Genomic DNA, 12720 nt, shown 5'->3' on the forward strand with positions numbered 1-12720 from the left:
ACTTCAATAAAACATTTGAGAGGATGCCATACAAGAAAATATTAATTAAGATGAAGAGATGTGGATGAATGTAAGAAATGAAAAGTAAGGACAATAGCGTGAGCTGAAAAGGAAGCTCTAGATGGAAGGATGTTACTAATGCAGTTCCATAGGGACTGATCTCAGAACTAATCTTAGTTAAAATTTTATTAGTGACCTTGGCACAAAAACCGATGAAAGCTAATGAAATTTGCTGATGACATGAAGCCAAGACCTGCTGTTACAACAGAAAAGAGTGGAATACCCTGTGGAAAGAATTCTAGGAATCTGTGAACAGGAGAAAGAAATGACATGAAATTTAATGGCAGAAATACAAACTTGTGCACTTAGCACATAGTTCATATTAATTCTAATCATGTGGGGTGATTAGGAAGCTTCTCCAGACAGACAGAAGAGAGAAAAGAAACTGCATCACTCAGAGGCAAATATGAGTTCACAGCGAGCTGCTTTTTGTTTGGAAATGTAGCATAAAGGACATGCAGTGCAGCTGGAGCCGTAGGGGCCGCGGTTCTGGCTGTGCCCAGCTTCTCCTCTCCAGCGGCAGCAAGGAAGGGAAGTCAGGCAGCATTTTCCTGGAATCACAGAAGCATCCGGCAATTTGTGACTCAGTGAATTGGTGACTTGGTGCCTCTTTTTTGTGTCTTTTTTTTTTTTTTTTTTCCTTTGATTTATCTCAGTTCACTTCCCAAACACCCACCCGCTTTCTGGCAATGACCACTTCTCATCACGAGTACAAGGAAGCACTTTGAAAACAGAATGGTTCAGGCAAGACTGGGACAGAACACTAATTTGGAGTATTTTATCTTTATTAGGACGCTAATGGTACTTTAGACCACTCCTAATGGCATAGGGATGTCTGGGTAGCCTGGAGGAGCTACTGGTGTCACACACTATTGAAAAAACTATGTGAAAAGTTATGTACATGTCAGTCATCTGTAGGATATACGTATTTGTATAGGCTGTGACATTACACTGGGCAGCTGTCACCTGTTCGCTGCCCTGATGAATGGAGCAAAACCACCAAACAGGCCTTGCACAAGGGCTGTATTTGGCTTTTCTGCTGCAGATCACTGAGTGAACTACAGAGGGTGATTTTGCCAATAGAATCATAGAATCACAGAATAGCTCAGGTTGGAAAAGACCTCAAAGATCATCAAGTCCAACCGCAATCTAACTCTCTACTACTCTATTCTAACAACTCATCATGTCCCTGAGCACCACATCCAAACGGTTTTTAAACACATCCAGGGATGGTGACTCAACCACCTCCCTGGGGAGCCTATTCCAGTGCTTATCAACGCTTTCTGTAAAGAAGGTTTCCCTGATATCCAACCTAAACTTACCCTGGTGCAACTTGAAGCCATTTCCCCTCGTCCTGTCACCTGTCATCAGTGAGAAGAGACCAACCCCGCTCTCGCTTCAATCACCTTTGAAGATCAAAATTTGAAGAGAGCAATAAGGTCTCCTCCCCCCTTACCCTCCTTTTCCCCAGACTAAACGGCCTCAGTTCCTTTAGTTGCTCCTTGCAGGACATACTCTCCAAATCCTTCACAAGCCTTGTTGCCATTGTTTGGATGTTCGCTACTGTACTCAAATGGCAATTCTCAAAAACTTGATATCTGATTTTTCTTTCCCCCTCATCAACAGAGGCATTAAAATGAGATTAATTTCCATATCTTGCTTTTGCATCCGGTTTTATTCTCCTACTCCCCTCTGGACTAATTCAGTTAAACCCCAGGCTACATGAGTGTGGAGCTAGGAGCCTGCGGGGCGGCAGCACCCTCAGCCTCACGCCTCCTGCCAGGTCCTGCAGCAGGAAGGGAAAGTGAAAGGATCTGGGACTTTGCCGTGCCTCTACCCCGCGGCCAGACTGGCTTTAAGCCGTCCCGGAGCAGCCTCTCCCCTCTCTCTCTCCCTCTCTCCCCGCTGCGTGCCTGAGGTGAGGGCGGCCGCCTCGAGCTTCGCCTCCTCCAGGGGGCTTGGAGGCTCCGTGCCCCGATCCGGCCTCGCTCCTCCTCCGGCCGCCCGCAGGTGAGGCCGGCCCCGGGGCGGTGCTGCTGCTGCTGCTGCTGCCGCCACCGCCCGCCTGCTCGCCTCGTCCCGTCCCGGCCTGCAGAAGCACCTGTGGTGCCCGCCGGCCCCACCGCCGCCGCCAGGTATGTGAGGCCGGCACGGCCGTCCGGGTTTCGCCGGAGGCACGGGGAGAGAGGCGGCGAGCAGCGGCCCCGCCTGGCTCCTGTCCTCAGGAGCGTGCACGGGTTTTCCCCGGGAAGGGCAAAAGGAGCTGCGAGACTGCGGGAGGGAGAGGGCTGTTTGCGTAGAGCTGCAGGAGTCCGCAGAGAGCTCTGTGGAGCTGCGTGTGGGTATGTGCGCGTTCAGCCAAGCCCTGGGTGGGCTTCTCTTCCCAAGGACCTGAAGTGAGTGCGCTGAGGGGATGTTTGTGGTGAGAGCTTTGACTTGGAGAGCGCTGACTTTGAGCCAGCCTGAAGTGGAGGTGTGAGCACATCCTTCCACAGGGCGCTTTCATTTTTACAGCTCTCACAATGATAGGATTCAAAGGTTGCAATGAGGGAAAGGGTTGTGCCCTAACCTGCAATAGGGTTATGCCCTAACCAACGTTATATGTGGCTGTTGGCTCGTCGGTCCCAGTGCTGAGACCTGTGGCTGTTTACACAGGGATATGACTCAGTTCAGGAGGATTCTGTACATCTAGAATGTGTTGTCTGATGGTTGGTGGGTGAGTTTGTGCTCTTGTGGATGTGCCTGCTGATTTTGTGGGAGGACCAAACGTTCTGCATGTGAGACCTGTTCCAAGCCTGAAGCTCACGTTGCTGTTAAACATCACTAGGAAAGGGGAAAGCGCTGGTAAGATTGCAGCGTCAGATGGTTGTCTAGATACCACTTAAACTGTGGGCGTAGAAACCTGCAATACTGTAACTAGAAGCCATAAAATCTCATGCAGAATGTCTCCAGCTATATACTGATATACTGTATTTTTAGGGTTTTCTTTCCTCCTCTGCTACCAGCCCGTTGAAAAAGTGATTATTCTTCATTGCTATCATAATATGTGTATGATTAGCTTGATTTTTCAGTGTTGCAGCATATTTTTTATGAAACCATAAAGGCTGCAGCCTTGAGTAACCAAAAAACATGATATGTCATTAAGATCTGTATCATTGTGCATGTGCACAAGGGGCTGAACTCCTCTTGTGAATTCTTCGATTCTGACCTGTCCAGCTGTTCCAGTTGGTGGTCCTGCCACTTTATTTCCCAGCGAGATTTGCAGGTAGGAGCAGGAAAGGGTTTAGCTGAGGCAGACAGAAGCTCACAGGAGCTGCAGTGGCCCAGAGTGCAGTCTGGAGCCAGTCCAGCCGGGGAGCTGCTGCCAGCATTCCTTCAATTCCTCCCCTACAGCCGCCCTTGGGAATGCATCGTGGTAGAAGTCATCCACCGAGAGGCCGAAATTCAGTAGGGACAAAAGAGGCTAAGCTTCTCTCGTGCACCTGTGCTGTAACTAAACAGCTTGTCCCAAATCTGAGGGAAAAGCCCGTTTCCAGATGTCTTTCCCCTTCCCACAGATTTTGGATGACACCACGAACGCATTGCGGTGCACAGCAAGGAGTCTCCTGTCCTTTATGCTGTGTTGTAATGTTGTAGCCTTGCTGAGATTTTTACATTTTTCTCTTTTTAACACAGATAAGCTCTTAGTCTGTTACTCAGTCCCTGTGCTGAGTGATCACTGAGCTACTTTGGTCTGGTCTTTTCCATGCTGCAAGTCCAACCTATGTGGCTGGGTACAGAAGTGAAAGCACTTTCCTGAGTGGCATTCATTGACAGAAGATGTAAGGACCACTCTTCTGCCCCAAAACCTCTTCTGAGGAGAGGTGAACTGTGCTTCTGTAAGGCATTTTGGGATCAAAGTGTGATTTTTGTCACAGACTTGTTACTAATCTTTGGCATGCTTTCTTAAAGAACATGCCATTTTATCTCAAATTTAGCGGTTTGCTGAAGAGGGCTTTTAATAGAACTAAAACAGATGAAGATTCTGTAACAAAATAAGTTCCTTTTAAAAGTTGCTTTAACACAAATAAGTTGCTTGTTCCAGTGGCTTCAGATAAAAATATGCAATGGAACTGACTTTAAAATGTGAAATGAAAGCGACTTCCCTTTTTCATTGTTAGAGCAGGAATTCAAAAAGTAAATAGCCGTAGTTGATCTAAACTGTGTTTTTAAGATCTTCTGGCTTGAATAAATGTTTAACAATAGTACAGCTGGGAAAATGTGTAAGCAGTACTTTCATACTCCTCTTACTAAGTCTTAAGCATTTCTTTAAGTATACGGATAGAAGTCATTGTTTGACAGAGCTGAGTAAGTACTCTGTATGCTTACATGGGTTTTAAATGTAACAGTTTTTTGTTTGTTTGTTTGCTTTTCCTTCAGATATACTTTGAACATACAGATATGTTCAAAGTCAAAACTGACCTTGGTAAAAAGTGTTTGTGTGTATTATATCTGTAGGCATTTATACTGTGCTGACTGGTCTGGTTTGAGTTTGAAATTCAGCTATAATTGAACACTCATTCTTTGGTAGACATTATTGTAATTAAAACTCCAATTTTATTTAATACTTATTTTTTTTTCTTAAAATTACAGATCTGTTACATTTTTATGGGACTTAAAGGTTGGATATCAGGAAGAACTTCTTTACAGAAAGGTTGTTAAGCACTGGAATAGGCTCCCCAGGGAGGTGGTTGAGTCACAATCCCTGGATATGTTTAAAAACCGTTTGGATGTGGTGCTCAGGGACATGATCTAGTGGAGTGTTGTTAGAGTTACGGTAGTATGGTTAGATTGTGGTTGGACTCGATGATCTTTGAGGTCTTTTCCAACCTGAGCAATTCTATGATTCTATTATAACTCTACATAAAGATAGGATAAAGATTGTCTCCTCCAGATTGTGCAAGTGATAGACCAAAATGTTAATGTGACTACAGGTGCCCCTCTGAGAGGTGGAAATCAGGGGATCCAGGCAGCTTAATGGTCACTGTGTCCACAGTTGAGATTACAGATTTAGAATCATAGAATCATAGAATGGTTTGGGTTAGAAGGGACCTTTAAGATCACCTAGTTCCAACCCCCTGTTACAGGGAGGGACACCTCCCTCTAGACCAGGTTGCTCGAAGCCCCATCCAGCCTGGCCTTGAGTGCTTACAGGAAAGGAGCATTCACAACCTCACTGGACAACACGTTGCAGTGTCTCACTACCCTCACAGTAAATAATTTCTTCCTGATATCTAGTCTAAATCTACCCTCTCCCAGTTTAAAACAATTTCCCCTTGTCTTGTTTCTACCTACCCTTCTAAAAGGCCCCTCCCCAGCTTTCCTGTAGGTCCCCTCAGGTACTGGAAGGCTGCTATCAGGTCTTGCAGCCTTCTCCAGGCTGAAGAGCCCCAACTCTCTCAGCCTATCTTTGTATGGAAGGAGTTTGAGCCCCCTGATCATCTTAGAGGCCCTCCTCTAGACCTGTTCCAATAGCTCCACGTCCTTCCTGTGTTGAAGGCTGCGGAACTGGATGCAGTACTCCGGATGGGGTCTCATGAGAGCAGAGTAGAGGGGCAGAGACACCTCCCTCAACCTGCTGGTCACACTTCTCTTGATACAACCCAGGATATGGTTGGCTTTCTGGACTACAAACACACACTGCCAGCTCATGTTGAATCTTTCATAATTTCTTGCCGACTTCTGCACCAGCATAACCCTTTTCAAGTCAGACAATTTAGCCATTACAGCAGGACACACCTTTGACAAGCTTGCGAGGCAGGCATGTCGCACAGGTTGGAATTCCCTTTGCTTTTGAAGGAAAAAATAAATGAGAAAAGTATTTCTTCTCAGCTTCTACTGGAAGTCTTACCTTGTTCATGCATAGTGAAACTTTCATTCTTTATTACAGAATGCACTTTATGTGATATTGATGCAACCCATATTTTTTGAGATTTTCTTCTCCTCTTCCTGCAATCTGTCTTCTGGAGGCATAATCTTTGATCCATGGTGACAATAATTTTCACAGCATATGCAGACAGTGACTGCAGATGGGGAATAAGTAGCATGAGCAGATGATCATGTGAGAAATAGCAATCCTCTAATCCTGTAAGTGTGGAATATGATGTCAAACCACATATTCATAAGAAATTTTGGATCCAGTGCATGCTGCCATTTACTATATCAGAGACTGCTGGTGCCTCTGAGAATCTGGGACTGTGTGTCCAACATCAGGCTCTGGGAATTAGTGGCCTGCACTGAATTCTGTCTTCTAGCACTAGTTTTGTGTTTTCATTAGACTAATGACTGTGCTCATTTTTCTTTGATTCTCAAGCCAGTTCTTTATGTCAGGCTGCTCTCTGTATTTTTAGTCTTTTGAAGAAAAAATCATCTCTCCCCCTCTCTCCCTTTTGAAAACCCTAAATATACAGTCATTTCTTTGAGAACTTTTAAAATTTATTCCAAAATTGGAGATGGTATTTGTTTTCATCATTCAAAGAACATGGCAGATCACAGAATCACAGAATGGCTTGGGTTGGAAGAGATCTTAAAGACAATCATTCTCTTGGCCTGTACACGTATCTGGGATTGCTGTGACCCAAGTGTAGTCTTGGCCTTATTGAACCTGACTAGACTTTCAAGCTTGTCCAGGTCCCTTTGGATAGCATTCCTTCCTTCTGTTGTATCAGCTTAGTGTCATCAGCAAACTTGCTGAGAGTGCATTTGATTCCATTGTCTAAGTTGTTGATACAGAAATTGAAGACAATCGTCCCAAGATGAACTCATGTGAGATTCCACTTACTACCAGCCTCCAACTGGACACAGAGCCGTTGACGACAACGCTGTGGCTGCAACCATCCAACCAGTTCTGTATCCATAGGATAGTTAACCTTACAAATCTCTTTAACTTTGAGAAAAGGATGTGGTGTGGGACCATGTGAAAGGCCTTGCAGATCTATCAGTGAAAGGGAGTAAGCTAGAATTGGTTCTGAGGGAACCATCCTGTTGTATTTCTTACATATTGTTTCTTAGGAAGCTTGTAGGTAGTCTTTAAATTGTCTAAGTTTTGTTTCATAATTTACAAGGTATCTTATTGGAAATTGTTGTCAGAGGCAAAAATAGATTTTAGCTCTTTGATATTAACTCTGAGACCATCCATTCTTCTCATCTCTGGGCACGTCTTGTCTCTGTGAGTGCAGAAAGGGGGAAAGGCAATCATCAGCAAGGAGAGGTGGTTATTCAGTGCTCCTGAATAACGTTTTCCTATGCAGAAGCTGAAGTAAGATTTATATGGAAAGAAAAATTACTGTTCTGAGCCTGTAATTAAAAATGTATCTTTACTCATACATAGAGATCTGAGATCACATTTTTGAGGCAAACTAATTTTTGGCATTTCTGAAGGTAAGTAGGTAGGCTTAGGGAGCACATTGATATCCCTGTAACAAACTCTGTGACTTTGTATCAATATATAATCCTTTAATTTAAAAAAAAACAAAACCAAAAAACATCGTGATTCTGTTGCAAGTTATTGTATTGACCGTAGTTTAAGTCATCATCAAGTCTGAATCTCAAGCTTAACTGTCCAGACTTGTGTGTTTTGATGTGATGGAATAGTAAATAGGAGCTGTATTATTTGTATGACCAAGGAGTGTAAGAGCTGGTATACTGGTAGGAAGAAAATAGTGAGGTAGAACAATCTTGGATTTCATTCCAAGCTACATTAGTGGGCACTGATTTTATGTCTGTTATCTCCAGCAGGGACTGAACTTTTCTCCATCTCCTTTCATATCTTGTTCCACTTCTTTCACGCAGCCTTCTCAGTAATTCTTCCTGAATTCACATCATATTCACATGCTTCTTTTCAAGTCTGGAAGATTTCAGCCGGCAAATGAAGTTGTGAAGAACTGAAAACAGGGTCACTAACTTGGAAGACTGAGGTAACCTTCATGTTAGTGACTTATGATATCAGTCCTGTCTGTAACAAAGAAAATCCACAGCACTGTAACTTCATTGCCTTACAGTGATGTCTGCCTGAAGGGCTGTTTCTTTGATTCATCCATTCTAAAGATACCTAACTTTTTTTTTTAATGTTAATATATTCTGGAAATATTTCTTTTAACAGTAAATTCTTAGCCTGACATTTTATATATGCTGTGCAGTGCTTGTATTACACTAGGCTTTTCAAATTTTGAAATCAAGCCTGCTGGAGGCTTTGGGCTTCCTCTTTTCCCTGGCTGCCACAACCATTGAGGATTATATTGCCTTTGGCACAGTGTTGCGGGATCGTGCTCATAAGGGCCAGAGCTTCAAGAGAAATATTCACCAGGAATTCCTCATAGGGAATAATTGGTGTCTGTTCTCACCACAACTTTCTAAAACATGATGATCTTGAAGGTCTTTTCCAACCTAAATGATTCTATGATTCTCAGGCATTTATGGTGCTACTCAGCTGGCCACCACAGTGCTCATGCAGATAAGCAGGTGAAACTTAGGGTAGGTTCAAACAAGGGCGGCCAGGAAAATGGTACAAGGTCATTATCAACTCCCACCCTCCTCCCTCTCCTTATTAACAGAGGTCTGTAGTGTCACTGGATTCTCCAATTCTGGAAGCTGCCCCAAACTTGAGAAGCTACTCACTAGAGTCTGAGGCTGGCATTCCGAATTTTGGCATGTACTCTTCAAAGCAGGCTTTGAGCAATGTTTTTACAACACAGGCTGAGCACTGCAGCTTTAGAGAATACTGAAGATCCAGCTTCTCATTTATTTCTGGCTTTGATATATGGTGATCTGGACACCATTGTAGCTTTGGATTTACAACTCAGTTTAATATTACTATGTACCTTTGCATGGATATCATGCTTATTGTCGCCTATTGGATGAAATATGAAGAAAAAAACTTTTTTTTTTTTCCTGAAAACTATTCTATTCGTTTACAGGATTTTACCCTGTATTTAGAAACTGAGAAATGACAGTTTCAGCCTCTGCTGAGACTGAGTGCCACAGGGAAAGAAAGGTGACTCACGACAGAATGTGGACAACTCTTGAATACTTTAGAAGAGAATTTTACAGTAAGAACTGATGCTCTGCTTGGGATAAAAAAAAAAAATAAATAAATTAAAAATACCTGAATGTGTGATTCTATCTCAGCTCAGCTTGAGGTCAGTGTCAAATATAGTGCTGACTGATTTCCCTGGGGATGGAACCTCATGCTGTGTATGCAGGAGTGTCACTAAATGGGTAGGTGAGCTTTTAGGTTAAACTTGTAAGCCAGGAAAAAAAAAAAAAAGCAGTGCCTGAAGGCTTAATATTATCTTTCCTGTTCCAGTGTGTCCACTGGGTGATGTTTGCTTTGGCAATGGTTGTTTTTGTTTGTTTGTTTGTTTGTTGTTTTTTGTTTTGTTTTGTTTTTTGAGCTTGGTTGGTGGTAAGGAAATTCTTTTGAGACAGTTCGGGTAGCAGAATAAGTTGAGGTTCTGTTTGCAGCTTTATTTGTCTCAGCATCTGGATTTATTATACATACTGTTTTGCTTGACAGAAAGATTAAGCAGACTTGACAAACTCACAGTTGTAACCTTATCTTTGCAGTCAGAACCCTACAAGTCATGATAAAAGATATGTTGTTAAGATCTACAAAGGAAAATACTGAAGGAAAAAGGGGGGGAAGAGAGGAAAAACAAAAAGAAGAAGAAAACCATTTGATTCAACAGCTGTCTGCAAGTAGAGCTTGGATGTAGTATCATACTGCATAATGGTGTTACATAAATACAAGTGATATAGGTCTTTTTTTATGAGTGTCATATGTTTTGCTCTGCGTGTGGTGGCCTCACTGATTGTTTGCTGTTACCTGCTGGCTTCCCATCTATAAATATTTAATGATACACTGCAGTTAAATCAGGAAGAACTGCATTTATAGGAACAAAAAAATCAGTAATTTTTAAGCAATTGATTATAACTAGCTTCACATATCAAATTTGTTTCTTACTCTCTCTGACCACCTGGGAGATTTTCTCGTGCTTCATTTTCTTGTCACTTACAAAAGGCTTATCTTCCCTTTGTGTAAGACCCATGCAAAGGAATTAGTTATGTACTGAAGAGACAGTGAAGATGTCTAAGTACAGAATAGTACCAACTAGGAACCATTAAAATACCACCTAAAAATAATTGTAAACTAAGGAAAAATCTTATGCTCAACTGGAAGGGGCAGTAAACACTGTCGAATATTTTGCTATACTGATGGAATTTCCAGACTTAACACTAGCGTGTCACTGTAAGTGAAAACTTACCTAGTAAGTGGGGGAGAATGTTCTGTGTTTTGCTTTGTTTGGTGCTGCATAGTTTCAGTTGACCTTCTGAGAGAATGGAAGGACTTTTCATGCTGGCTCTGAATTCTTTCCAGGTAATTGACATCTAAGCCACTACTAAAAAAGGTGAAGCTGATTTGAGAAACAGCTAGAATAGCTATTTCTTTATCTATTTCTTTATTAATTTATTAATTGTGGCCAGCAGCTAAGATAATTACAGCACAAATACTTACCAATCTAAACAAATTTTTTCTTGCCAACCAGGTTGATTGTGTTACATAGCATTTCTAGTAAGGTAAGTTAGGTGTCCCCATCGCTGGGAAGAGTATAAGGGTTGTTAAAGAAAAAATGGAGATTTATTTAAAAGGTTAAGTTTTAAGTTATGACAGTTATAGAACAAAAAATTTTGTCTGATAACATCATTTATGTCCTATCATTGCATTTATTGGTAGTTTGTATATTCTCCTCTTCTACTTATGTCCTTTCTGCTTTCCACAGCTGACTTATGTTAGCTTTGTCCTCTTGAATCTTTCTCAAACTGCACTTTCTTGTTTATATACTGCTTATTAAATATTTATTAAACATATCAAAGGGAATATTGTTTGAAGGTGCATAAAATGATAAGTTAACAGGTGCACAAACTTCTCTTTGAGGTTACCTGAAGGGCTTATACCCTGGAATCTTAGCAGTTTTTTTTTCCCCTCATCTAATAATAATAATAATAAGAATAACAATAGCAATAATAATAAACAGCAACAAACAACAACAATAAACATAAACAAGAAAACCATCTTATCATTCCCTCTATTTCTTGCTTAAATTCAGATCTTCATGTCATTACTCTTGCAATAGTACTTCAGACTGTGGCAACACAAATGACTACTTCTACGTAAGTAATATAACATTTCTCAAAGTTTTCAATTTTTTGTGATGTGCCACAGGGAAAGAAAAAGAATAAACAAACAATATGGCCTTGTAAGGTAAATGCATTTGTATCTTTAGATTTGTGTAGCAGTTAGCAAACATACGTTTGAAAGTACCAACGTAATTCAAAAAGATATGGATACCAATGTTGTTAAGTACATCTTAGGATCCTTTAGTAGTGTTTCATGCAGACTAATGGACTAGCGTGCATCATTTTCTCTGTACCTTAGAAGTAGGATTTTTTATCTTTCAGATGCTTTAAATGTTGATTATGTCTCAGGATGATGCTTTGTGCATGCTTGTGGGGCGCAGTTAAATATATATGGATATAGAAAAAACTTTTAGATAAGATGATGAAGTGTTCAGGGTAGAAGCCTTCATAATGGTGCAATGGTCTCACAACCATGTTTACCAAATATACATGCAAGCAGACTGCCCAGCAATAAAAATTTGATCTAGCTTATGTAGTGATGCACAATCCCATTGCTGTCAAGTTAGTCAAACTACATGGGGGCAGCAAAAAGGCATAAATTCTTGTTTATGTCAGCATTGGGAGGGCAGGAGATGCTAGACATCACATAAATCTTTCAGATAAAAAGTTAACCTGCCAGAATTTTTTGAGCAAATTTGAATTCATAGAGTTCATTTATGCTGGATAATTTCTTTCTTTCATGTGACCTCAATTTTCTGATATGGTACAGAGAAGTTGAAGGTGACAGTGCATCACTGAACCATGCTATGAGATGTTTCTCATGCAGATTTTAACTGGGATTTTGAAGGTCTGTATGCCATTTCAGGCAAGGGAATTAAATCTTTATAAAGCATAGGCATAGTGAATAAGAGGGAAAAATGAACAGGAAGCTTTTTAGCTACATTTCAAACTTTAATTGTAACCTACTATTTTTTTTTTACCCACCTGTTACAATTTATTGTGGAAAGATCTGACTTCCCCATCTCCCTCCCCCTTTCCTTTTCTATTTCTTTTTCTTCCTCTAGTTTCCTCTACTCCACAGTCTTTCACAAATGTATTATTTTGCACTTTTTCACCTACAAGAATTCTTCATGTTCTTCCATAAATGTTACCTCTCACAAACTAATAGCTTTGCTCATAAAAACTGTCAAATGGAATATTTGTGACCTTGTAGTAAGTTTTAGTAAACACTTTAACGTCGTCTTTAAAATTCCAACATTAAGAAAACAGTAGCAAGTCTTGAGAGATTAAATTATTTCTCCGTTTTTGTTCAGTTATAACTCCAAAAGATCTAGCAGGGGAAATGTTTTGAAGAGTAAGATTCTGTGGATAAGATGTGCTGATGTGAGTAAAGGGGAGAGTTGGGGTGGACCAAAAAAGTGGACTAAAAATTACGGAAAGAATTTGGGATCAAGGTTAGATTTGAAGCACCTGTTTTTCAGCTTG

At 41.2% G+C, this 12720-nt stretch overlaps 1 protein-coding gene across 5 annotated transcripts in view; it reads left to right on the plus strand.

The window, feature by feature from the left end:
• Nucleotides 1-1845: 1845 nt before the first annotated feature.
• The window catches only part of ARHGAP8 (Rho GTPase activating protein 8), a 77490-nt gene continuing 66615 nt past the window's right edge, over nucleotides 1846-12720 (plus strand). The window contains exons 1-2 of one of the 5 annotated variants that reach the window (XM_085232866.1): nucleotides 1846-2195; nucleotides 7891-8015. The gene's annotated coding sequence lies outside the window, so the exon portion shown is untranslated. Of the gene's footprint in view, nucleotides 2196-2274; nucleotides 2403-2433; nucleotides 2457-7890; nucleotides 8016-12720 lie in introns of those variants that run through there. The other 4 variants (XM_085232864.1, XM_085232885.1, XM_085232871.1 and 1 more) reach the window with 4 other exon arrangements.

Source organism: Meleagris gallopavo, chromosome 1, assembly GCF_905368555.1.
Source record: "Meleagris gallopavo chromosome 1, MGAL_WU_HG_1.1, whole genome shotgun sequence".
Classification (NCBI taxonomy): Eukaryota; Metazoa; Chordata; class Aves; order Galliformes; family Phasianidae; genus Meleagris; species Meleagris gallopavo.